This window comes from Pelodiscus sinensis, chromosome 3 (genome assembly GCF_052426305.1).
Source record: "Pelodiscus sinensis isolate ZL-2025 chromosome 3, ASM5242630v1, whole genome shotgun sequence".
NCBI classification, from domain to species: domain Eukaryota; kingdom Metazoa; phylum Chordata; order Testudines; family Trionychidae; genus Pelodiscus; species Pelodiscus sinensis.
This window is the reverse complement of record NC_143054.1, coordinates 108,926,705-108,950,816: the sequence shown is the minus strand read 5'-3', so window position 1 is coordinate 108,950,816 and position 24,112 is coordinate 108,926,705. Positions and strand designations below refer to the sequence as shown.

General features: G+C 44.3%; 1 protein-coding gene and 1 pseudogene across 2 annotated transcripts in view; one reads left to right on the top strand and one right to left on the bottom strand.

Moving 5' to 3' along the window:
• The window catches only part of PPP1R14C (protein phosphatase 1 regulatory inhibitor subunit 14C), an 83,641-nt gene that overhangs the window by 34,376 nt on the left and 25,153 nt on the right, over window positions 1-24,112 (bottom strand).
• On the top strand, window positions 3,567-10,338 carry LOC149524712 (uncharacterized; annotated as a pseudogene). The gene is made up of 2 exons (XR_016349222.1): window positions 3,567-4,251; window positions 7,967-10,338. The product of XR_016349222.1 is annotated as an uncharacterized LOC149524712 (transcript).

Here is a 24,112-nt window from a genome sequence, read left to right as displayed (position 1 = left end):
GTACAAAAAGAAAACCACATAACACAAAAGCATTCTTTCTAACTCGCTTAGTAGAACTTCTGTGCTTTGTTTGATGACAGTATTTGAAGCAACATGCATATCATGTCAAGGTGGCATAATCTGTTCTTTTTGCTAGACTATTACTCATTTGTTTGTCATCAGTTTCATTTGATGCTCGCCATCTTCGTCATGGAACTGACTAGAGGAACAAAGTCTAAACTTTACCCGACAGGTGAAATGAAGTTTTCAGGATTATAGGTCATGCACGACCGTATCAATGGCAGCTTAAACTACAGATTGAACCTCTCCAGTTCAGCATACTGGTCTGGCAACATCCGCGGACTCACATGATTTTAGTTAGCCAGATGTCCAGTTATCGTAGGTGTGGCTAAGTTTCCCGCAGTCCCATAAAGTTTGTTTACAGCCACCAGTCCTGGCTCTCAGTGTTCTGTATTGCTGTTTAGCTCTAATTTACCCCAAATGTCTTCTAAGAGCCCAGTAAGCAGTGGAAATGTTGGCCATGCTGCTAGACAATAACCTCCCATGGTCCAGCAAATTCTCTGGTTTGGCAGCAGTCAGGTCCCAAAGGTATTGAACTAGAGAGATTCAACCTGTATTGGATCAACTATTGACATGAAACGCTGAAGAATTATTCTAGCAGTTTTAAGGACTCCACAAAAATACAGTCACAACTTCCCCTGGCCACCTTCAACTCGAACACTTTCTCCTACCTGAATTTAAATGCACACTCAATTGAGGCCTAGCCTACCCTTAAAAGTTTACTGTGTAGCCCCAGCAATGCTTTAAACTGAAAGTGTGGCCACAATAAGAGCACTGGGAGAGATATCTCCCAGCACACTATGTAAACCATCTCCATCAGGGGAGTAACTAACAGTGCTGTTCCCAGCACTGTAGCCTGGATCACACTGGCACTTTACAGCACTGTAACTTGCTGCACTTTGCTTTCCTTCTTTCATTAATAAAAACTTTTAGATTCGAAAGGATCAGCACAGCACATGCTTTTTTGGGGATAAGATTTTAGGTATAAACTGACATGGGAATGTGGTGGGGCTTTGGGATTGGAAGAACCTGTTGAGATTTGGTGAGATTGGTTTTCGTAATCTCTCATCTTTGTAGGGACTAGTGCTGGTTGTGGCATAAACAACCCCCTTAGACACTCCAGGTTTTTCTATGTGACTTCTTGCTGGTCAACGTGGCAAGCTGAAGTGCTCTTTGTGACTGGTATGGTGCCTTATAGCAGAGGACCCTAAGTCTTGGGCTGTAAGTAGCCCTGTTTCTAAGCAATTTGCCCTGATTTGACCCTCTCAGCAGTACCCCCAGAACCCATTATATTACAATTACATTACAAAATGAACATGACCCTATGTGATAAGTCGCCCATTAGCTTTATCTGAGTAAATCTCTTGTCTGGAGGCATCTGCCTGTGAGCTACGTATAATTGCACTTAGACTCTGATTGCTTGAAAACAAGTGTACACAGATGGTGTTTACTACTTTAAGTAGCCCAACTGGATTCAGTGAGACCATTCTCTCAAGGAAACACTGCAGTCAGTGGTAAGTTTTTTACAGGCTTGACCCCTTAGACCAGTGTTTCTCAACCAGTGGTACGAGTACCCTTAGGGTACTCAAGAGAAGTTGGGGATACTTGAACACATCTGAAATTTGGAGAAAACTGAATTTGTTGTAAGTTTTACAGCACTTTATTATTTTTGTTCTTTTTATACCAAAAATTTCATCGCCTGCCCAGCTACAAATGTGTTGTAATGGTAGAAAAAAATTGCGTTTGTCTGAAAACTTTAGGTTCTCGGAGTACTTCTCATTTTATTTATTTATTTTTTTTAAAAAGGGGTACATTATAAGAGATGGTGGCGAAACACCACCCTAGACTATAGGCAGCTTTTGCCAGTATTTGGTCATCTCTGTGCAGCGTAACACAATGCCTGTGGAGCTTTACAGCAATTGGAACTAAACAATCATTTGAATCTATATCTTGGTGAACCTAATGTTGGCATTGCGTCAGTGATAATCTCTACATCTCCTCACTTCCACCAGCTGAAGTCATATTCAAAGGCCAGCTAAAAAGCATTAAAACTGCCAACTCTGAAAGAATATTAGGGAGCTGCCACAGGGTTCTGATGTAATCGCAAGTGGGAAGTGAGACGGTACACAAGACACACTGTTAAGGGTGTTTTGCCCTTTGAAAGAGTTTGAAATGCATATGGGTTTGATAGGTAAGTCAGGACACAAGACTTTCTAAATGAGTGATATTCAAGATATTAATATATATTAGGGATGTAAAATCTGGTTTGTTCAACTGGTTAACCAATTAAATGACGAAGGAGAGCAGGGAAGGGGGGGGCGAACAGCCCACCCCACCTCCCCAGACCTCACAAGTTAAACCTTCACATCCCATATTTTATTTTATTTTAATATGTGTGTGTGTGTGTGTGTGTGTGTGTGTGTGTATATACACACACACACACACACACACACACACACACACACACACCCCAAACTTGTGAAGTTAGCTTCGAAAATACTAAGATTAGTGATCATAGATTTCATTAGAAAAACCCAGGCATTAGATTCACTTGAGATTTCTATAAAGATAAATAACTCATTTTGTTCTGACAGTAGCAGAAACTGATTTCAATAGCTGAATATTCAACAACAGCTAGTGAGGCAACTGAACTGCCTCACCAAGACCTTATGTGCTGTGCCTCAAACATTGGCACTGTCAGCCACTTGCTCAGTTTTGAAAAGGCTACATTTAATAGCAAATACAGATTTGGCAATGAACATCCTGAAATGCTTTTTAGATATACAGTAGACTTCCGATAATCCGGCACCTTTGGGACCCACGGGGTGCCAGATTATCAGATATGCCGTAGTATCAGTAGGTACTCCAGCAGGGGGACTGACACGGGTCGGGGGGGGAGGGGTTGGCAGGGAACAGCACAGCGTGGGGTGGGGTGAACCCTCCGCCATTTTGCAGACAGGTGGGGGAAGCCCCGCGCAGCCACTGGCAACAGGCCAGCTGGGGCTGCAAGCGGCAGCGGCGGACTTGGGGAAGCAGCAAGGCAGAGCAGCTGGGGTGCTGCCCGGTTGGTCCCACAGCACTGCTCCTCACCCCCCTGCTCCACACCCAGCAGCACCCCAGCTGCTCTGCTCCGCAGCTTCCTCAAGTCCGCCGCTCGTCAGTTTCAGCAGCGGCAGCAGCAGTCTTGGGGAAGCTGCGGAGCAGAGCGGCTGGGGTGCTGCTGGGCGCAAAGCAGGGGGGTGAGGGGCGGTGCTGCGGGACCAACTGCGCAGCACCCCAGCTGCTCTGCTCCGCAGCTCTTCTCCAAGTCCGCTGCTCATCATTTTCAGCAACAGCAGCGAAATTGGGCAAGCGGCGCAGAACAGCTCCAATTGTCCAGCTGGCCAGAGCACTTCCGGGTTCCAGTTGGTGCTGGCCTATCAGGAGTGCTGGACCACTGGATGCCGGACAATTGGAGTTTTACTGTAGTCAGAAGAGTGGCTATCATGGCAGTATAGTGATAGAAGCTGTGAAAGTAGAAAGAATTATACTGTAAGAAAAAGATGAATTGTGCTGTAATAATGGAATAAGTTGAAGGAATTCTGTTTGTCTTTTTAAGAGGAAGAAGAAAAGTATGTTAATGTTGATTGTAGGTATGCAGATCAAGGTGCTAGCCAATTTGGGCCTGAGTTTAACAGGAAAAGAAACATTAAGTGTTAGGAAACAATTCCAGATAATCAGGGAGATATAGCCAGGAGATTGCTGTGTGCTTAATATTGAAATGAAGAGTACTTGAGTAGCCTCACACTAATTATGTGAAGTTTTGCCCCCCTTTTAATCCTGTTAATTTTGGCTTCCTTTTGACTGTATAAAATCAAGGGGTTTGAACCTTGTAGGGTACTCACATTTTCTCCATGCATTTTAGCAAAGCTTTGCTGAAATAAACAGAGCAGTCTGCCAAATCTGTGAGTCCTGTCTGACTTTGACAATTTGGAGGTTCTACTGAGATGGCAACCGTCTTCGCTGAAGCTGTGTGATCCCTGACTGTCTTGCAGGACTACCGTGGCAGCCGGCACCTGGGCATTTAGCCCGAGCGGTCCTCCGCCAGAACGGAAAGGTGCACAGCCACAGCGAAGTCTACGCCATCGAACCTGTTGGTTCCTGCTCTGTTCTGGTAGGGATCCCGGGATCTAACATCAGGACTCTGGTCAGGTAATTATTTTGTCCGGACTGAGGACTGTCTTGTCTCTGTGTCTATCCGTCTTCCCTGTGGTGTGAGTGAGTCTGGGAGCCATCCCTGTCCAGGGACTGGCCGACCAAGGGGCTCCTGTCCCCACGGTCTGTGTGACTGGAATCTGCACAATCGCAGCCGCACCGCACCTTGGATAAAATCCTTGGAGTGAACGCAAGGGCGATTGAGGCAGTCGCCTGTGGGCTTCTTTTGTGTGTTGCACCGGGCACCGCTCTGACGAACCCGAATTTCCTCCTGGTGTGATTGGTGTGTGAAGTCCTCCTGTATGGGTAACCAGACGTCTAAGCAAGGGCAGTTCCCTAAAGGGACCCTGGCTCAGTTTATATATTTTAGAAAGGGTCCGGACTCCTGTAAATTTCTGGAAAAATGATCTAGATTGACTCTGGGGGGATCCCAAAACTCAGTGGCCACTGTTAGGATCTTGGAACAAAGACCAAGTGGACGTCTTAAAAGACAAACTTGGCTTTCCCAAAAACTAAATTGGCTAGAGGAGAGGTAGATTGCTTCATGCAGTGGTGGGATGAGGCACATCTTAAATGAACTGAATCGAAGCTCACCTCCCTTAAAAATTCTAATTATAAGAAAAAAAAAGCTTTATTGGAAACCTCCTCTCCCACCACCAGACCAAGCGCTTCCCTTTACCCCGTCCTCCAAGAAGACTCAGACCGGTCCCACTTGAAGCTATAAACCCTGGACCCACACGGAGCTCCACTTGATTTTAAAAGGTTTTCCAAAGCCCCAGGAAAACCCTACCAAATTTGCAGAGGAATTTTGCTAGTGTGCAATGCCTATGAACCCTCTGAAGCAGACCTGCTGCAACTGTGTAAGCTACTTATAACCCCGTAAACAGCAACAAAGAAAAAAAACCCGGGCAACTATCACACAGACTGACTGATGGTTTTTGTTTGGTTGGTTGGTTTTTTGGGGTTTTTTTGGGGTACAGCAACCAGGTAAAAATGGACAGGGCGCCCTGGCGCATGCGTTTGTTAATAGCCTCTTATCTGCTATTAGCAGTATGTTAAAGCAAATAAGTGTTGGATGGGAGGCCAAGACCATGGACAAATTGCAAGCAGTGGCAGAGCATTGCCACTGCACTCTAAAAGGAAAGAGAAGCAGTCCTCACAAAGGTTGATAGCTCTGCAAATACAGCATTATTCAGGGCAGGGCAGACAGTACTGGGAATGGGGAGGGTACCAAGAATGGGGATAAGGTCAGAGAAGGGGTTGTGGCACCCAGTTTTTGGGATTTAGAGGTTTCAGCTCCGGTCATATCCACCCTGTGGGAACAAGGCATTATTGTCCCCTGTTCCAGCCCCTGTAACACCCCTATCCTCCTCCCAGTTCGAAAAGCTGATGGTAAATCATGGCGGTTTGTTCAGGATCTTCAAGCTAACAACTGCATTTTTGTACCCACCTTTCCTGTAATCCCTAACCCAGCAACTAATCTGGCTTCTATCCTGCCAGATGCAACTCATTTTACTGATGTTGATCTATGTTCTGCTTTCTTTTCTGTCCCGGTTCACCCTAAGTCCCAGTATCTTTTTGCCTTTTCTTACAAGGAGCAGCAGTATGCTTCCCAAGGGGTACACAGAAAGCCCGTCTTACTTTTCCCAAGCATTAGCCAAAGACCTTGTTGACCTGGTCTTCCCCTCTGGGTCCACATTGGTCCAATGTGTAAATGATCTACTCCTCTGTTCCCCTTCATTATCTGCCTCAGAAACTGACTCTTTAGCGCTTCTCACTGCCCCCCCCCCCCCCACCTTAGGGTTACCTAACTGCTGTAAGCCTTTTACCCTTTTCTGCCACGAGCAATCTGGTTGTGCACTTGGGGTTTTTACTCAGGAGCATGGTGGCAAAAAAATCGTCCAGTAGCTTATTTCTTTGCCACCTTGGATCCTGTTGCCCAAGGTCTACCCCCGTCTGCGGGCTGTGGCTGCCGCGGCACGCCTAATTGAAATGTCTGAGTCCCTTGTCTTCCGCTCTCCTGTTTCTCTCATGGTCCCTCACTCTATAGAAACTCTCCTGCTACAAGGTAATACAGCTCACCTTTCCTCCGCCCGCCTCACTTTTACTGCTTTCGGCTTCGCATATCACCATAAAGCGCTGTTCTCAACTGAACCCTGCCACTCTCCTTCCTCTGTCTAATGACGGTGAACCCCACGACTGCCTTGCAACTGTCTCTGCTGTCACCGTCCCGCGCCCCGACCTTTCTGATGTCCCTGTCTCTAACTCCGACCTTGTGTTATTCATGACGGTTCCTGCTTTAGAGATAGCCAAGGTCGTCTCCTTGCAGGAAACACTGTGGTATCACTCTCTGAAACCCTAGAAGCTGCGCCTTTACCTTCTGTGACTTCAGCACAAGTTGCTGAACTAGTTGCCCTAACCCGCGCTTGCTTTCTGGCTGAGGGACGCTCCACCACCATTTATACTGATTCTCGATATGCTTTTGGGGTTGTACATGACTTTGGCACCCTCTGGCAAGCTCGGGGTTTCCTTACCTCTGCTGGTACCCCTATCAAGAATGGCCCCTACATTGCTGCTCTCCTGTATGCACTCCCATCTGCATTAGCTATTGTTAAGTGCCCTGGTCACTCCACAGCAGATACTGATGTTGCTAAGGGTAATGCTGCCATAGAACCTTCCCCAGGTGCGTTTCTCGGTTCCCTTTCTGTTTCTGTACCACCGCAGTCCCTTTCTAAAGTCACCCTGCTCCAAGACTCTGCCTCAGAAACAGAAAAAGACTCCTGGGTCGCCCAGGGTTGCTCTCTACACCCTGATTCCCTTTGACGCTCGCCTAGTGGTGCCTTTGTGGCCCCCTTTTCGCTCTACCCAGCTCTGGCCGCCCTGCTACACGGCGTTTCGCATGTCGGAAAGGAGGGTATGATCTCTGCTGTAACTAAGGCAGGATGGTGGGCCCCCCATTTCAGCTCTTTTTATGATCTCTGCTGTAACTAAGGCAGGATGGTGGGCCCCCCATTTCAGCTCTTTTCCAGCTCGCCACTGTGCCACCTGTACCACTTGCCAAAGCTACAATGTTGGCAAACCTGTAAAGGTAGCTCAAGGGTTCCGAGGCCTGCCCCAAGCACCGTTCTTGCATTGGCAGCTTGATTTTGTACAAATGCCTAAGTGTCAACGCTATGAATTCATTCTGGTTATGGTATGCTTATTTTCGGGCTGGATTGAAGCCTTTCCTTGTCGCAAAGCTGATTCACTGTCTGTTGCCAAATGTTTGTTAAATCATATTATGCCTGCCAAAGGAATTCCTGCCACTTTGTCCAGTGACAAAGGAATTCCTGCCACTTTGTACACATTTTACTGGACAACTTGTTCAGCACCTGGATCGTGTATTACATGTCACGCACTTGCTGCACTGTCCCTACCACCCACAGAGCGCAGGTGCAGTTGAAAGACGAAATGGCATGCAAAAAAAAATAAGCTTGCAAAAATTTGTGACTCTACAGGGTTAAGCTGGCCAGCGGCCTTACCATTGGCCCTTATGGAAATTCGATCCACCCCATCCCAAAGACATAAATTAAGTCCTTTTGAAATTGTTATGGGGCGCCCTATGCGAACAATGACTACCATTACTCCAGTCTCAGACTTGAACTTGACTCACAGTATACTCCTTCAGTACTGCAAGGGACTAATGCAAGCTGTAAGTCACTTCCATTCACAGGTTTGAGCCGCCTGGCCAACCGAACCCACCTCTGACGCCTGCCACACCCTTGAGACAGGTGATTGGGTCTACATACAACACCACCAACGAAAACACGCCTTGGAACCCTGGTGGAAGGGCCCACATCAGGTGCTGCTCACTACCTAGACGGCTGTTAAGCTATCCGGCATAGCAGCATGGATACATGCTTCTCAGTGTAAGAAGGCACCACCCCCAGCAGACCAGTCATCGCCTCAGGACCACGCAGAGTCAATTTTGACTCCAGAAGAAGACGTAGAGGAACAGCCTGCAATACCTTACAACCTACGTTCACGTAAGGGTTGCCTGAAGCAGATGAGGACCAAAAGCAAGGCCCAAGAAGAAGCAGCAGTGAGCCTAGCGCCTGCTGCCCGGTGGACATAAAACCGTGACTGCGGTTCCCTCAGCTGAGGTTGTCAGAACCAAAAAGGGTCTTGCCTCCAGCATGTGCCTCTGGTGGGGCCTGTTCCTCGGCTACTGGTGTCTTAAGGTCTGGGGAATCCACAATGACAATGACAATTCTTTTATCCACCAGCAAGTATGGATCGCTCAGACCCTTAATATCTCTAATTGCTGGGTCTGCAGCCACATCCCAGCCCACTCACAAGCTGGTGTTCCTGTCTTGGCAATCCCACTTAATTCCCCAGGCCTCACCGGAGGACCTCATCCATTTAACAAGACATGGAACAGTAATGACACTTGGGAAGCAGTAGGAATAAATGTATCTAAATGGATAAGCGTGGTGGAGGGAAAAGGTCACTGGTGTTGGGTGTGTAATGGGACGGGGCTGAATCTGGGGAGGAGCAGTTGTCTTCAGCATATTGTAACCAATGGTGTATGGGATTATTCAAACAAGATTGAAAAATGGAGGACCGGGTATGGGGATATGAATTTTTTCTCAACCTGGGATCAAACAGGGAAATCACTCTCCTGCTCCCGCTACAGCCACCCTAGTGAGAACAGTACAATCTTTCAATGCCATGCAAATAACACCACTCCCCGTAAGGAGAATCACCTTGTGCCCTTCGGGGGATATTACTCCTCGTTTATAGACATCTATATGGCAAAGGGGTGCAACCGACCCTTCCCGGCTTTGATAGGGCATCATTGGGTCTGTGGGACAAAGGCCTATACCACATTACCAGTTAACTGGTCAGGTATCTGTTATCCCGCCCAACTCTTCCCACAATTCCGAGTGTTAGAGTCCTTCCCACGAGAACGTCTCCGTAATTTTAGGCGAAAAAGAAGGGACTTGTCGGATGCCCAATGGTATGTGAATCACATAAGCCCTTTAACTTGGGAAGAGGCTATTGGTGGTTCCTTTATCCCACTTGGGGGAGTAATACATCATGCAAAAAGGCTTCTGAGGTTACAAGCAGTAGTTGAAATCATGGCAAATGAAACTGGAGAAAGTTTAAGGGCCCTGGCCAAAGAAATGGGAGCGATCAGACAAGTGGTCCTCCAAAACTGTCAGGCATTGGATATAGTGCTGGCAGCAAAAGGAGGGACCTGTGCTCTCATTGGCAAAGAATGTTGTGTATATATATATATACCAGACAACACCAATGATGTAATAGATCGCGCTAGCTACTTAGAAAAGATTGCATATCTTCCTCACGAAGAGCCAAGTTCCCTGTGGAAATGGCTGAGTAACTTGTTCAATTTCTCTGGCATAGGAAACTGGTTGTTTCAGGGAACCCTGGCTATCCTATTTGGGATCTTAATGATTTTTGTAGGTTTTCAGTAAATCTCCTGTTGTATCCAAAACTGTGCAAAACATATCACACAGCTAGCTACCCCTCACCAGAGTGCTAATCTGATGGTTTTAAATATCACTGATGAACAGAGAGACAAAGAACAGTTAATGCAAGGAACCCAGTAATTGTTGGTCATAGGCGAGGCTTGACCAAAAGGAGGGATTGTGAAAGTAGAAAGAATTATACTGTAAGAAAAAGATGAATTGTGCTGTAATAATGGAATAAGTTGAAGGAATTCTGTTTGTCTTTTTAAGAGGAAGAAGAAAAGTATGTTAATGTTGATTGTAGGTATGCAGATCAAGGTGCTAGCCAATTTGGGCCTGAGTTTAACAGGAAAAGAAACATTAAGTGTTAGGAAACAATTCCAGATAATCAGGGAGATATAGCCAGGAGATTGCTGTGTGCTTAATATTGAAATGAAGAGTACTTGAGTAGCCTCACACTAATTATGTGAAGTTTTGCCCCCCTTTTAATCCTGTTAATTTTGGCTTCCTTTTGACTGTATAAAATCAAGGGGTTTGAACCTTGTAGGGTACTCACATTTTCTCCATGCATTTTAGCAAAGCTTTGCTGAAATAAACAGAGCAGTCTGCCAAATCTGTGAGTCCTGTCTGACTTTGACAAAGCAAAAAAGCTCTGTTATCCGGCACTCAATTTACTGGCATTTCTGGTCTCTCCCAATACAAATCTTTGATCTAGTAATCAGGACTTGCATAGTGCCCAACACGTTATGACGTTGTACATTCTGCACTCCACTTTCATGGGGCAGGGGAAGCAGAAGGCTAGTAAGCAAGCTGAAATAGAGGCTTAATAATAATAATAATAATAATAATTAATAATAAAGCAGCTTCCAGAAGGCGTCATAGGGTCAGGACAGATACAGCCCAATCTCCTATGCCTACAATGATAATTGATGCTGATAATGACTACCCTGAGGCACTGCAAGATCCTGCAATGCCGTCTGAATCAAAGATTAAATGTGTTCAGTGTAGTTCTAGTGATCTGGATGTATGTCATGCATTGCCCATAGTGATATATAGTGCCATAACATGATATACTGTATAGAAAACATTACCTAAATGCTTCAAGAAACCAACCTCTCTGCAATGCAGTACTACTACTGGATTGGTGAATATCAGTAAGCTATTTTATTGTATTCTAAATCTTTGAAAATTGGTGCTCAATTGGTAAAGTACAACTCTCAGTTAACCAGAATATCTCATTAACCAACTCCCCCCATTCTCCCAACATGCCAGGTAACAGAGCTTTTACTATACTATACTTACTATAAAAGTGGCGAGGAGTCCTTTAGCACCTTATAGCCTAACCGAAGTGTTCAAACTTGAAGATGAACTGTAGCTCAGCAGTTTCTCTTTGAAGTCTGGTCCTGAAGTTTTTTTGCTGCAGGATGGCTACCTTTAGATCCGCAATTGTGTGTCCAGGGAGATTGAAGTGTTCCCCTACAGGTTTTTGTATCTTGCCATTGCTAATATCTGATTTGTGTCCATTGATTCTTTTATGCAGGGACTGTCCAGTTTGGCCGATGGGGCCATTGTTGGCACATGATGCCATATATTACGATAGCAGATGTGCAGGAGAATGAACCAGTGACAGTATGGCTGATCTGGTTAGGTCCTGTGATGGTGTCACTGGTGTAGACATGTGGGCAGAGTTGGCACCGAGCTTTCTTGCATGGATTGGTTCCTGAGTTAGAGTTATTATGGTGCGGTGTATAGCCGCTGGTGAGAATATGCTTCAGTTTGGTGGTTTGTCTGTGGGCAAGGACTTGCCTGCCTCCCAAGGCCTGTGAGAGTGAGGGATCATTGTCCAGGATGGGTTGTAGATCACTAATGATGCGCTGGAGAGGTTTCAGATGCGGACTGTAGGTGATGGCCAGTGGTGTTGTGTTGGTTTCTTTCTTGGGCTTGTCCCGTAGCTTCTGGGTTCACGCCTGGCTCTGTCAATCTGTCTCCTCACTTCCTCGTGTGGATATCATAGTTTACAGAATGCTTGTTGAAGATCTTGTAGGTCTCTGACTGAGGGGTTGGAGCATATGCAGTTGTACCTTAGTGCTTGGCTGTAAACAATGGATCGTGTGGTGTGTCCGGGATGGAAGCTGGAGGCATGCAGGTAAGAATAGTGGTTGGTAGGCTTTCGGTATAGGGTGGTGTTTATGTGACCATCACTTATTTGCACCGTGGTGTCCAGGAAATGGACCTCCCATGTAGACTGGTCCATGCTGAGGTTGATGGTGGGGTGGAAGCTGTTGAAATCGTGGTGAAATTCTTCCAGAGTCTCCTTCCCATGGGTCCAGATGATGATGTCATCAATGTAGCATAGGCAGAGAAGGGGCACGAGTGGACGAGAGCTGAGGAAGCGTTGTTCCGGGTCAGTCATAAAAATGTTGGCGTATTGTGGGGCCATGTGGGTGCCCATAGCAGTGCCACTCGTCTGGAGGTATATAATGTCACCAAATCTGAAATAGATGTGTGTGAGGATGAATTCGCAGAGTTCAGCCACCAGCTGTGCTGTGGTATCATCAGGGATACTGTTCCTGACAGCTTGTATTCCATCTGCATGTGGGATGTTAGTGTAGAGAGCCTCTACATCCATGGTGGCTAGGATGGTGTTTTCTAGAAGTTTACCAATGCACTGTAGTTTTCTCAGGAAATCAGTAGTGTCATGGAGGTAACTGGGAGTGCTGGTGGCATAGGGTCTGAGTAGAGAGTCCACATATCCAGACGGTCCTTCAGTGAGAGTGCAAATGCCCGAGATGATGGGGCGTCTGGGATTTCCAGGTTTGTGGATCTTGGGTAATAGATAGAACAACCCTGGTTGTGGCTCGAAGGGTGTGTCGATTTGTTCCTGTGCTTGTGCAGGGACTGTCCTGAGCAGATGGTGCAGTTTCTTAGTGTATTCCTTAGTGGGATCTGAGGAAAGAGGACTGTAGAATTTGGTATTGGAGAGTTGTCTGGCAGCCTCCTTTAGGTAGTCAGGCCTGTTCAGGATGACAACAGCACCTCCTTTGTCAGCCTCTTTGATTATAATGTCAGAGTTGTTCTGGAGGATGTGGATGGCATTGCATTCTGCAAGACTGAGGTTACAAGGCAAGAGATGCTGTTTTTCCACAATTTCTGCCTGTGCAAGTTGGCGCAAGCATTCTATGTAGAGGTCTAGACTGTCATTTCAACCCTCAGGAGGAGTCCATGTGGAGTTCTTCTTCTTGTGCTGTTGGTGGGAAGGTATCTGTGTGTCAGTGCACTGTTCAGTGTTGTGTTGAAGTATTCCTTGAGACGGAGACGGCGAAAGCAGGCTTCCAGATCACTGCAGAACTGTATCATGTTAGTGGGGGTGGTGGGGCAAAAAGAGTCCCTGAGATAGAACAGACTCTTCTGCCGTGCTGAGTGTGTAGTTGAAAATATTGACGATATTGCTGGGTGAGTTAGGGGTACCACTGTTGTGGCCCCATGTGGCAGGTAGGATTTTAGATAGCTTACAGTCCTTTTTCCTCTGTAGAGAAGTGAAGTGTGCAATGTAGATCTCCTGTCTTATTTTAGTAAAGTCCATTTGTGGGGAAGGTTGGTTTTTTTATGAGAGACTCCAGATTGGAGAGCTCTTTTTTGTTGAAGTGTAAGGGAACACTTCAATCTCCCTGGACACACAATTGCGGATCTAAAGGTAGCCATCCTGCAGCAAAAAAAAACTTCAGGACCAGACTTCAAATAGAAACTGCTGAGCTACAGTTCATCTTCAAGTTTGACACAACCAACTCAGGATTAAACAAAGACTGAATGGCTAGCTAACTACAAAAGCAGCTTCTCCTCTCTTGGAATTCACAGCTCCAGATCAGCTACTAGAAGTGGGCCTCATCCTCCCTGATTGGATCCACCTGGTCATCTCCAGCCTGATTCTGGCCTACATATTTATACCTGCCTCTGGAAATTTCCACTACACACATCTGACGAAGTGGGTCTTTGCCCACGAAAGCTTATGCTCCAACAGTTCGGTTAGGCTATAAGGTGCCACAGGACTCCTCGCCGCTTTTGCGGATTCAGACTAACACGGCTACCCCTCTTACACTTACTATAAATTACTTAAGGAAGTACTTAAGGAAGGCCAGTTAGAGTTACAAAACATTCCATAGAACAAGTGCTGTCTGTATACCTACCAGCTATCAAGCTGTAAGTGTTACAAGTATATTTAGTCTGGGACTGTGGCTTAGTATGTACAATCTCACTTACTGAGCCAAAGTCTCACATCAGAACCATCTCATGAAATTTTGCTCTGCTATACAAGTCTAGTTCATTTTCTTGTATGACTGTTCTTTAATGAGGGGCACCAAAGGAAAGTTAGAAGACCACCACCTATTAGGCTTTATTGAAGAAAAGTGGTAACTCTGGCACTGAAGTATAACCTAGCTCATCTATTCACAATACTTCTCAGCTGAGTGTATTATACCTGGCCTGCCCTCTGACTGGCTAAAGCCTGAATCCTGTTTACAGTCCAGCTGGTAATTTCTCCCTACCCCATGCTGCAATGAGAACACAGGATAAGCCATCAGTTACAGCCCTCCACAGTCTTCCCACAATTCCCCACATGTACCCAGAAAGACAAGCTCTCCCACAAGTCACTGAAAAACAGAGCACGAAGGGCTATGGTCCCAGAAGTCCTAGAACCACAGGTGAAATCCACACCAATGCATGAACAGAGTACTTGAGGGATGGCTTTGCACTGTGGCTGCTCACAAAGGAGCAAGGCAAATGGAGCGTTCAAATCTAAACATCACTGGAGTTAACTTGTCAATGAAGACAGACCCTTAATTTATGTACAGAGCAATATGCACAATACACCAAGTATTCTTAATAAGCACCACTGATACACAAGGCTTCCACCAGCACTTCCTCTCAATAGCTAATTATAGAATTAAAATGATTTTCCAGAATACACTTGTCTGGGAAAGCTTCTTCAAGCCCATCAAACGCATATTGATCTCAGATATTATGATTAAGTTGTGGGGAACAATATTGTTATACATTTGCATTCAAAAACCTATTAGGGTATTAAAATAGAACATTCCAATAACAAAAGATACAAGATGCCGAAGTTCAAATACTGTGAGCTGTGGACTGCTGACGGTTCGTGACCTATGAAGAGCTAGCTTGTTATATAAACATGACAGGCTTCTTTATTTCTAGCTACAAGATTGCATTAAGAGAAGGTAAAAAAGACACATTACACCCAAGTTCTCTTTTCCTTATAAGCACTTTCAATAGCTGCCACTGAATTATTACATAGTTTTGAAGAGAGGGGAAGAATAGCCACAAGACACTACGCACACATATACCAAGAGACATATTTACCCAGTGTTTTTACCCTTACCTCAATTTTTGGTTTTTGGAAAATAAAATGAAAATGTACATGCTTCATTTAATTCATTGCTTTGGGATGGACCTGGGGGGATGAGTGGTTCACTTTGCCAGCTACCCCAGGGAAAGTGGACTACCCCAACCCTCTCTCACCGCAGCAGCTTGGAACCAGGTGAGAAGCGCCTCTTCATGGCCACTGCAGCTCCAGCAGGTACAGCTGGGGAAGGGATGCATGTCCCCAGGCTAGGGCAGGTCCAGGTTCATCTGCCCCCTGTACTCTCCAGTCAGAGTGAGGAATGCAACAAACTGTGCACTTTCCCCTGGCTTCTTGACAAAGGGGAACAGCCAGCAACATTCCCATACAAATCAGGGAGAGGAGGATGCTTAAGGGGTATGAGGCTCAGGGCTGGGACAGTGTGCCCCCAGCCAGCCCCTTTCACCTGCTTGGTGATTCTGTCTCTTTTCTGTATGGTTTTATGAGAAGCAATCCCATTCCAGGCACAAACCATTATGTTGCTTTCAGTTATGGTAAGAGGAAGCTGTCTGCCGAACTTTGTTGGTCCGAGCTCTTGCCATTTAGGAGGAGATCTTGAACAGACAGAAACTCTCTCAAATATGAAGTAGGTAGTGAGGAAAAGCCACCTGGTGATTAAATCAGAGCAATGGGAGTTGGGAGTCTGGTAACCAGGATCTACATGAAATATCTGAACAACCTTCAGCAAGTCTCTCAACCTCATCATAATTAAACCTAGCTCCACACTGCAAACTTACCTGGATATAACTACATGTCTCAGGGGTGTGAAAAACGCATGCTCGAGTCACACAGCTATCCCCACCTAGCCCTCAGTGCAGACAGCGCTAAAGTTGATGGGAGAATCTCTACAATCAACAAACTACTACCTGCTATGGAGGTGAAATAACTACACAGACTGGCGAAGCTTTCCAGTTGGCAGAGTCATGTCTTCACTAAACCACTACAGTAGCTCGGCTTTTTAAGTATAGACCTGCACTTAGTCTTTCCATCTCTAAAATGGAGGTAACACAGGAGAAGCTCCCGGGGCTATTTAGGTTTACTGAATTAACATTTGCTTCCATTTTGAAATCGTTGTATTGACTATGCTTTGTAACAAAACACACATGTACCTAAGAAACAGGAATAGGAACAATGTCCAGAAGAGCAGAGTTAACATTGTTTTCAGAACCTTGTCTTTACACTGCTTGATTGGTCTTAACGGTGTAAGACTTACGTTCCACTCACACAAGGGTTCTCACACTTCATTGCACCATGACCCCCTTATCACAACCCCAGGAGTGGGGAATGAAGCCTGAGCCTGCCCAAGCCCCACTGTCCCAGGTGGGGAGGTCAAGCCTGAGCTTCTTTGGGCAAGGGGGCCAAAGCTGAAGCTCGAAGAATTCAGCCCCAGGCGGGGGACTTACAACCTGAAGTCCAGCTTTGGCCCTGAAACCCTCTGGCTTTGGCTTCAACCCTAGGAAGTAGGGTTTGGGTTCCAGCTCTGAGCCCCAACAAATCTAAGCCAGCTCTGGTGAGCCCCCCAGTTTGAAAATGACTGCACTATTATGTATTTTTGTAAATTCACACATGGACTTTTGGTTTTTAAAGACAGAAAAGATGCATGTTTAATATTGGCATTTAAATGGACCATTAGAATTTAGAAGTCTAACCTCATTGACATGACTGAAATGCAGAGTATAAGTTTCTACTTTGACTGCTGATGTTTGACAGCAGAAATTTTTTTCCAAGGCAATCTTAACACCGAAGTAGCATATTGAAACAGATGGCAAATCCAAGACAAAAGCTTGTCTATCAGAAAAAAGCTTATCTTTTCTGACACAAAATAGTATTTCTATAATATTTAGTGTGAAACCAAATCCACAGGAACACCCTAAAGTTACAGAATTGGGTATTTGTATATCCTCAATTCTCCCCTCCTTGCTGTTATAAGGATGAATGTAGGGTAAATATTGGCATGAGGGCAATGATATGGCTTAATGCAGTATTTCTCAACCTTTTTTGCTCATGGCCTCTGTCTGAGCCTTGTTTACCTCTGTGGGCCCCCCTCATAGCCGCTGTTAGTTGGAAAAAAAGGTACATAATTTACCTAATGTTCCATTTTTTCCAGGTGGCCCCCTAGAGGTAGGGTGTAACCCACGGTTGAGAACCACTGGCTTAATCCAAGGAAAAAGAGGAAGAAAAGAAAAGGAAAAATATAAGGAAAAGAAGAAATTAACAGAAAATTAATACAGGTTGAACCTCTCTAGTCTGCCAACATCCGTGGTCTGACATGGTTTTAGTTAGACAGATGCCCACTTATTATGGGTGTGGTCAAGTTTCCCAGTCCCAGAAAGTTTGTTTACAGCCACCAATCCTGGCTGTTAGTGTTCTGTGCTGGTATTTAGCTCTAATTTATCCCCAAATGTCTTCTAAGAGCCCAGTAAACAGTGGAAGTGTTGGTAATGCTGCCAGACAATACTGACCTCCCGTGGTTCAACAAATTCTCTAGTTTGGCACTGGTCAGGTCCCATGGGTGCCGGGAATAGAGACGTTCAACCTGTACTTCGAATGCCCCATTTCTCTGCCAGATAATTCCTGATCCCACTCATGAGGAAAAGACACTGCATAACATAGGCGACTGGTGCCTCCAAGGAGAGCAGGTATAAGGAGAGAGAGACAGAGGGGCTGTGAGAGAGCACCCCATTTAACAATCAAAATTTTGGCAGAGGCACAGGAGTAGCACACCTCCTGGGTGCTACAATGAGTCGTCTATGGCTACATTCCTTCTCTAACACCAGAAGTCTCAACCACTTCCTGCATACCAGAAAATCAAATCACCTCAGACCTTCCCAGGTAACAAGCATGCATCATCATTCCCCTGGAAAAGCCTCCAACTCCTCTACAATTTGATCATTCATTAACACAATGAATCTGCATGCTGAAAACTGACAACTTGTGCGCACCATAAATTAAATTATGAACAAATACAAGAAATAATTAAATGCCTTTTTTTTTTAAGCTTGTGGTAGTGTTTCCTTGTATTTTTTTGTGGATTTGATTAAATACAAAGTCAATAAAGAAATAGGATTTCACAGAGTTCCACTGAAAAGCCTTTGTGGTTCAGAAGTTATGCTAAAAGCCTTGAAGTATAAAAAGGGAATGGATGAAATGAGATTGAGATCAGAGCTCACATGAGCCTAAACATTGGGCTCCAGAAACCCACAGAATACATTAGTTTCTGAAAATATGAATGTACAGTTAGATGCCAGCTGTTTGTTAAGTATTCTGCCTGGGAAGTAACTGGCAGATGCTTCTGTAGCTAACCTCAAGACGTAAGCATATTCCACATTTAATATGAGAATACTAACCACAAGACCATTATCACTCACATTTTCTTTAGAAGCCCTAAGCTGGTCTGCTAGCCTGGGAAAAATCAGAGCAGCCACAGATGCTACTGCTAAAATGTAGTCAGCACAACGTAGCTAGGCTCTGTGAGCATCAGACATCGGCTTCAGAGGAATTATTCTTCACTATTAAGTGTTTGTAAGATCTGGTCCTAAATATTGTTTCTCTTTTGAAGGCAGATGTGACGAAGACACAACAATCCCCTTAACTTGTCTCTCCACTCTATGCTTCCACCCTTATTCCTGAAATATTAATGATGCCTGGTGGCAGAGTAGGTCTACCTTTTCAAACTTCTGGTAAATGGAAAACGCAATCACGTTGGGTCAGATTTTTAAGAGGTACGTAAATACTTAACTCATTGATTTCCAAATCTGTTTGTCTTTTATTCCCTTGAACCCTGTAATAAGCAGGCAAGAGGGAAACAACTTGAATTCTAGCACATCTATAGAAGTGATATTAAAGTAATCGTAAGCAAAGTGCTTTTCCAAAAGGAAGCAAGCAACTGAACAAGCATCTATTGATGTATCAGATTTCTTTTATTTCTTACCTATACCATATTTCCTGTTATATTTCAAAACTAACAAACATTTAGCTTGACAAAGGAAAAGAAGTCAGAAATTATTTGATTGAGATGCCCTTTTTTATTTTCAGCTATAAAAAAAAACTGATCTATCCTCCCATTTTACCTTGTCCCATCACAGGGGAAGAAACCTGTAACTAAGACAGCATTAAGTTCAGAACCTATAAAATGAAGCTCTCAATTGCACAGTACGAGTATTAGGAGATGGCAACTGTAGAATCAAACAAAGTGGCTGGATTCATTTATGACTACTAATGTTGTAGCTTCACAAGTGATGAACTCACAAGTCTACAGCTTCAGTGTGTAAGCAAATTTCCTACACTATACCAGGAAAAAATTCTTAAGTTCAGTCACTTAGTTTGTGCCTCTCTCAAAGCCTTAAATATTAGCTACATAGTGATAAATGAGGGCTGGACCAAGTAATAAGCTAATTTGAGATAAAAGAATTTGCAACATTATGTGGAGAGCTAAATACACCAATTTCCTTACTTTAAATGTCTAATGGAGAAAGACTACATCTGTCTAACAAATACTGACTATTTGCACAACATTTCAGAGCAAGCTAAAGTTCTCAAAATAAAAAAACTTCAACTCAGACATGCATCTTTCCTCCAAAACAATAACAGTAGCAGAGGCTTATAACTATTCCATCTTCTCAAGAAGCCCACAGTTCAAGCACCCAAATAATTTCTATTCCACGTGACTCCTTACAACAATCACATCTCTTAAAAAGCCCCTTTCATCACAGACAACTTTGGGAAAATTCAGACAAAGATCATTTCATCATTGAGATGTTGCCATATTTGGAATGAAACTTATCTACATAGTTTTACTGGGTTCTCTTGAACAGCTGCTCTTCAGGTGTGTGGACCACATGTTATAAAATGTTATACAGACCACTTTCACTCCCATTGTTAATTGCAAAGGCCAACATCCTTCTCACTCACATAATATTCTGGTAGAAACCAACTAAGCAATTGTAGTAGAGACGCAGCATTAGCAATGTTAACTCTATTTTATTTCAAATTGTGATGGATTGGAGGGGTGCTACCCTTTTCTAGACATCTCAGCATTCAGTAACCAACAGGTCAAATCCATAACAGTGAGTATCCAGCAAGTGTTGGCAGGGAGCAAGGAGAGCCAACTGAAAAAAAGTGTGAGATCAGAATTCAAAGCAGTGATGTGTGTTCTTTTGTGTAGTTTGAGAGAAAAAGCTGGACACAGAGATGAAGTAAATCTTGGGAGCCAGACATGGAATGTCCAGAAATATTCTATTCGTGTCTATAAAGGATGGAACCTTGGAACAAGAAATGTGAGTTGATAGAGAATGCAATCAGTTCTTTTACTTCTGCTTTGTGAACACTGTGCTGAGCTCACGTGTCCTCCCTTCCCCACTCTCTCCCTATACACTGTAATTGAATCCCAGGGAAGCAATTCTCTGTGCTTTAATCTTTTCTTTTGTTGCTCTGTAATAAGTAGCAGCCAAATATGCTTTATCAAAGATATCATCTTTGTTTTGTTAATAAAATCACCTTTTTTTAAGACTATGATCTGATTCATGTGACCTACAAGGCAGGAGGGTCTGCATGTACATGCCTGAGGCTTCTGGGAGATCTGTATAACAAGCACTAGTAGATTTACTGTTTAATAGTTTTTGTATAAAAATTATTCATAGTATTCCCAATATGTTTTCTGTATGCATTAATATTTGGTGTACCCAGAAAATGCTTGGCGTTCCCTCTGAAACCGAATGGGAGCTATTATCGTCCATTTATCAAGTTTCACATAGCACAGAATTTTAACTCTGTGTAATGCTTTCTGAAAAGTCCTGAAAAGATAAAACTCTACTCTGTTTCAGTAAAGAATGGCATGGAGGTGCAAGAAAAATGAATGCAACAGGCTTACACATCATATGGGCTCAGCTCCTCCCAGCCCCATTAAAATAATATTCTATCTATACTGCTAAGTAAAGGGGTGATCATAACAATTTCAGGTATAACTGTGTTAGCTTTAATTGAGTTAACCATTAATAGCAGTGTAGACATGGTGCCAAAGGCTTCAGAGTGAGCTAGCACCCTGAATACATATCTTTGGTCCTTGTCAGGCTTATGTTCGGGTTGCTAGCCCACTCTGAAACGCATTTCACTGCATCTACACTAGGGATATTTAAATGTTCTTACATAACCGTGTAATCATTGAAACTTTCAGCTGTTACACACAAGGAAGCAGTTGGCTCCCCATACCTACTAGGAGCCTGCATGTAACCGTGAGGATTAATCAATGAGCCCATTTACACAGTTACACGTTCACATTCCTGATCTACACCACTGTTACTAGTGGGAGCTGACAAAATTGCTGGGCTCACCGGCAATGTAGGGGTGTGGGGGTCCCTGCTCCCAGAAAGAGCGAGGCCTCCAACAGAAGAGGCAGGGCTCCCCTCAACTGGTCCTCAGAGCCAGCCAGAGCACGTGATGCAGGGCTCTGGCGCTTGCTGGGTGGTGCTCTGACGGCAAGTCTAAAGGGCCTAAGGCTCTGGTTGCCAGAGCTCCAGGCCCTAAGGCAATTGCTCCCCTTGCCCCCACTGTCAGTGGGTGTGACTGCTCACATGGGTATGCCTTGCATGTTACAGTCATACCATCGGGCTTCGTCGACACTAAACACACCACTGGTGGTGGTGCCTACGAAAATGTAGCTACTCACCACACAGACAAGCACACTGCATCCACGCTGCAGTGCATAGCTACACGGGTCAGTGAAAGGCTCTGGCAGAGGGGAGACAGTGGGGAAAGGCTTTAGCAACTCCCCTCCACTGGAGCTTTTCTTCCCAGCAAGGAAAGATTTAGCAGCGGGATGGCTGACCTTTCCCCTGCACTGCTTACCCATGCCAGACCCCTTCCTTGTGGTGGAGAAGGGCTCCAGCAGGATATGACATTTCTAAAAACAGCCATGCAGATGGAAAGCCACAGCTTAAGCAAGTAGAGAGAGCTATGTGAAGTATGTACTATGGTACACACTCCCACCCCTCATTTACCTAAGCCCTGCCTCACCATCTATACTGCTATTTATACACATGCTGGGGGAAGAGGAGGTGCTACGCAAGTATGCACACATTATCCCTCCAAAAGAAGCATGTAGTGTAGACACAGCTTAAGTTGCCTCCCCTTTGCTTCTCCCCCTACTCCCACCCTCAATGCTCACTTCCCAGTTCGTTTGTTGCAATGTCTTAAGCACAACAACTGAATCCTAAAGCAGTACAATTTTCCAGAGTGAGGTTCCACGAGGCTGTCCTTCCCCATTCAATTCTAGAGGGATATATTACTGCAGAAGGGCAAGCAGTGATCAAAGGATGGAAACTGAAGCACGAACATACAAGTAGGTGAAGCAGGAACTACAAAAAGAGTACAAAGCCCAGCCCTGTGAGGATTAAGGCCAAAATTTGCCATCTGATATGAGCAATTATTGTTATCACAGAAGTAAATCCAGCATATTTAGTGTGGTCATCACTGGTGCACATTAAAAGCAAAAACTCCATATCACAGTAGCAAAAAGTCCTTAAACCTCATGCTTCAGGTAATAAAATAGATAAATGCAGGGTCTCGCGCACCTAACAATTTGCCTAGATTCCAAAACTCATTAAGGGCATCCTACACTCCATATCATGGGTGGGCAATAATTTTTCACCAGGGGCCTTGTAGCATCCAGGGAAATCAAGACCGTCCATGCTATGCCAAACATTGCCAGATTCTGGACACACAATCTAGACTCTGGAGAGACTGCATTTCCAGAGGAACACAGAAAATTGAAGAAAAAATGCTTTTAGATAACAGAATTAAATGACCATTTGTGCTGTGGAAATTAGACAAAGCCAACAACCAGAGTACAGTCAAGTGGATTTCAGAACAATCAGGCATAGTGTTGGAGCAGAAAACTTCATATTACAGTCTAACAGAGATACTGGAAAGAATGTGAAAAAAAAAGCACAGTGCTAAATTTGAGTCTTTAAACAGTCTGCCTTACTCTGTTCATTTCTAGAAGTCTGATTATACTGGTAGTCTCTCAACTAATTTTTCCTAACTGCTCAGGGAGATTAGAAAGATTATTAAAATACAAACCCAATAATAACTGGAGATTTCAACTATCCCCACAGACTGGTTTACATGTTACCTCAGGTTGAGGAAAGTTTACCTCTGCTTCTCAGCCTGTAAATGTCTTTTTGGAGCCACTAATCTTTGAACCCACAAGAGGAAAGGCAACTCTTGATTTAATCCTAAATGGAGCACAGGGTCTGGTCCAAAAGGTGAATACTGCTAGACAGCTTGATAATAGCAACCATAATAATTAGATTTAACATCTCTGCGGTGGAGAAAACACCACAGCAGTCCAATGCTGTAGTATTTAATTTCACAAAAGGGGACTACACAAAAATGAGGAAGTTAATGAAACAGAAATTAAAAGGCACAGTGCCAAAATTGAAATTTCTGCAAGCTGGATGGAAACTTTTTGAAGACACTATGATAGAGGTGAAACTTAAATGTAAACCCTTATGGGAGGGGGGGGGAAGAGACAGTACGAAAACCAAACAAGTGCCACAGTGGCTAAACAAAGAAGTAAAAGAAGCAGTGAGAAACAAAGAAGGCATCATTTAAAACATTAAAGTTAAATCCTATTGAGGAAAAAAGAAAGGAGCATAAACTCTGTCAAATAAAGTGTAAAAATATAATAAGGCCAAGAAAGAATTTGAAGAATTCCTAGCCAAAGATTCAAAAAGTAATAGCAAACATTTTTAAGTACATTAGAAGCAGGAAGCTTACTAAACTAGCATCTTGATTGTTCAGTGGCTCCACTGATAAAGAAGCACTCAAGGACAATAAGGTCATTGCAGACAAACCAAATGAATTCTTCACATACATCTTCATGGCTGAGGATATGTGGGAGACTCCCAAACCTGAGTCATTCCTTTGAGGTGAACAATCTGACTGACTGTCCCAGATTGAGACGAAGAGGAGA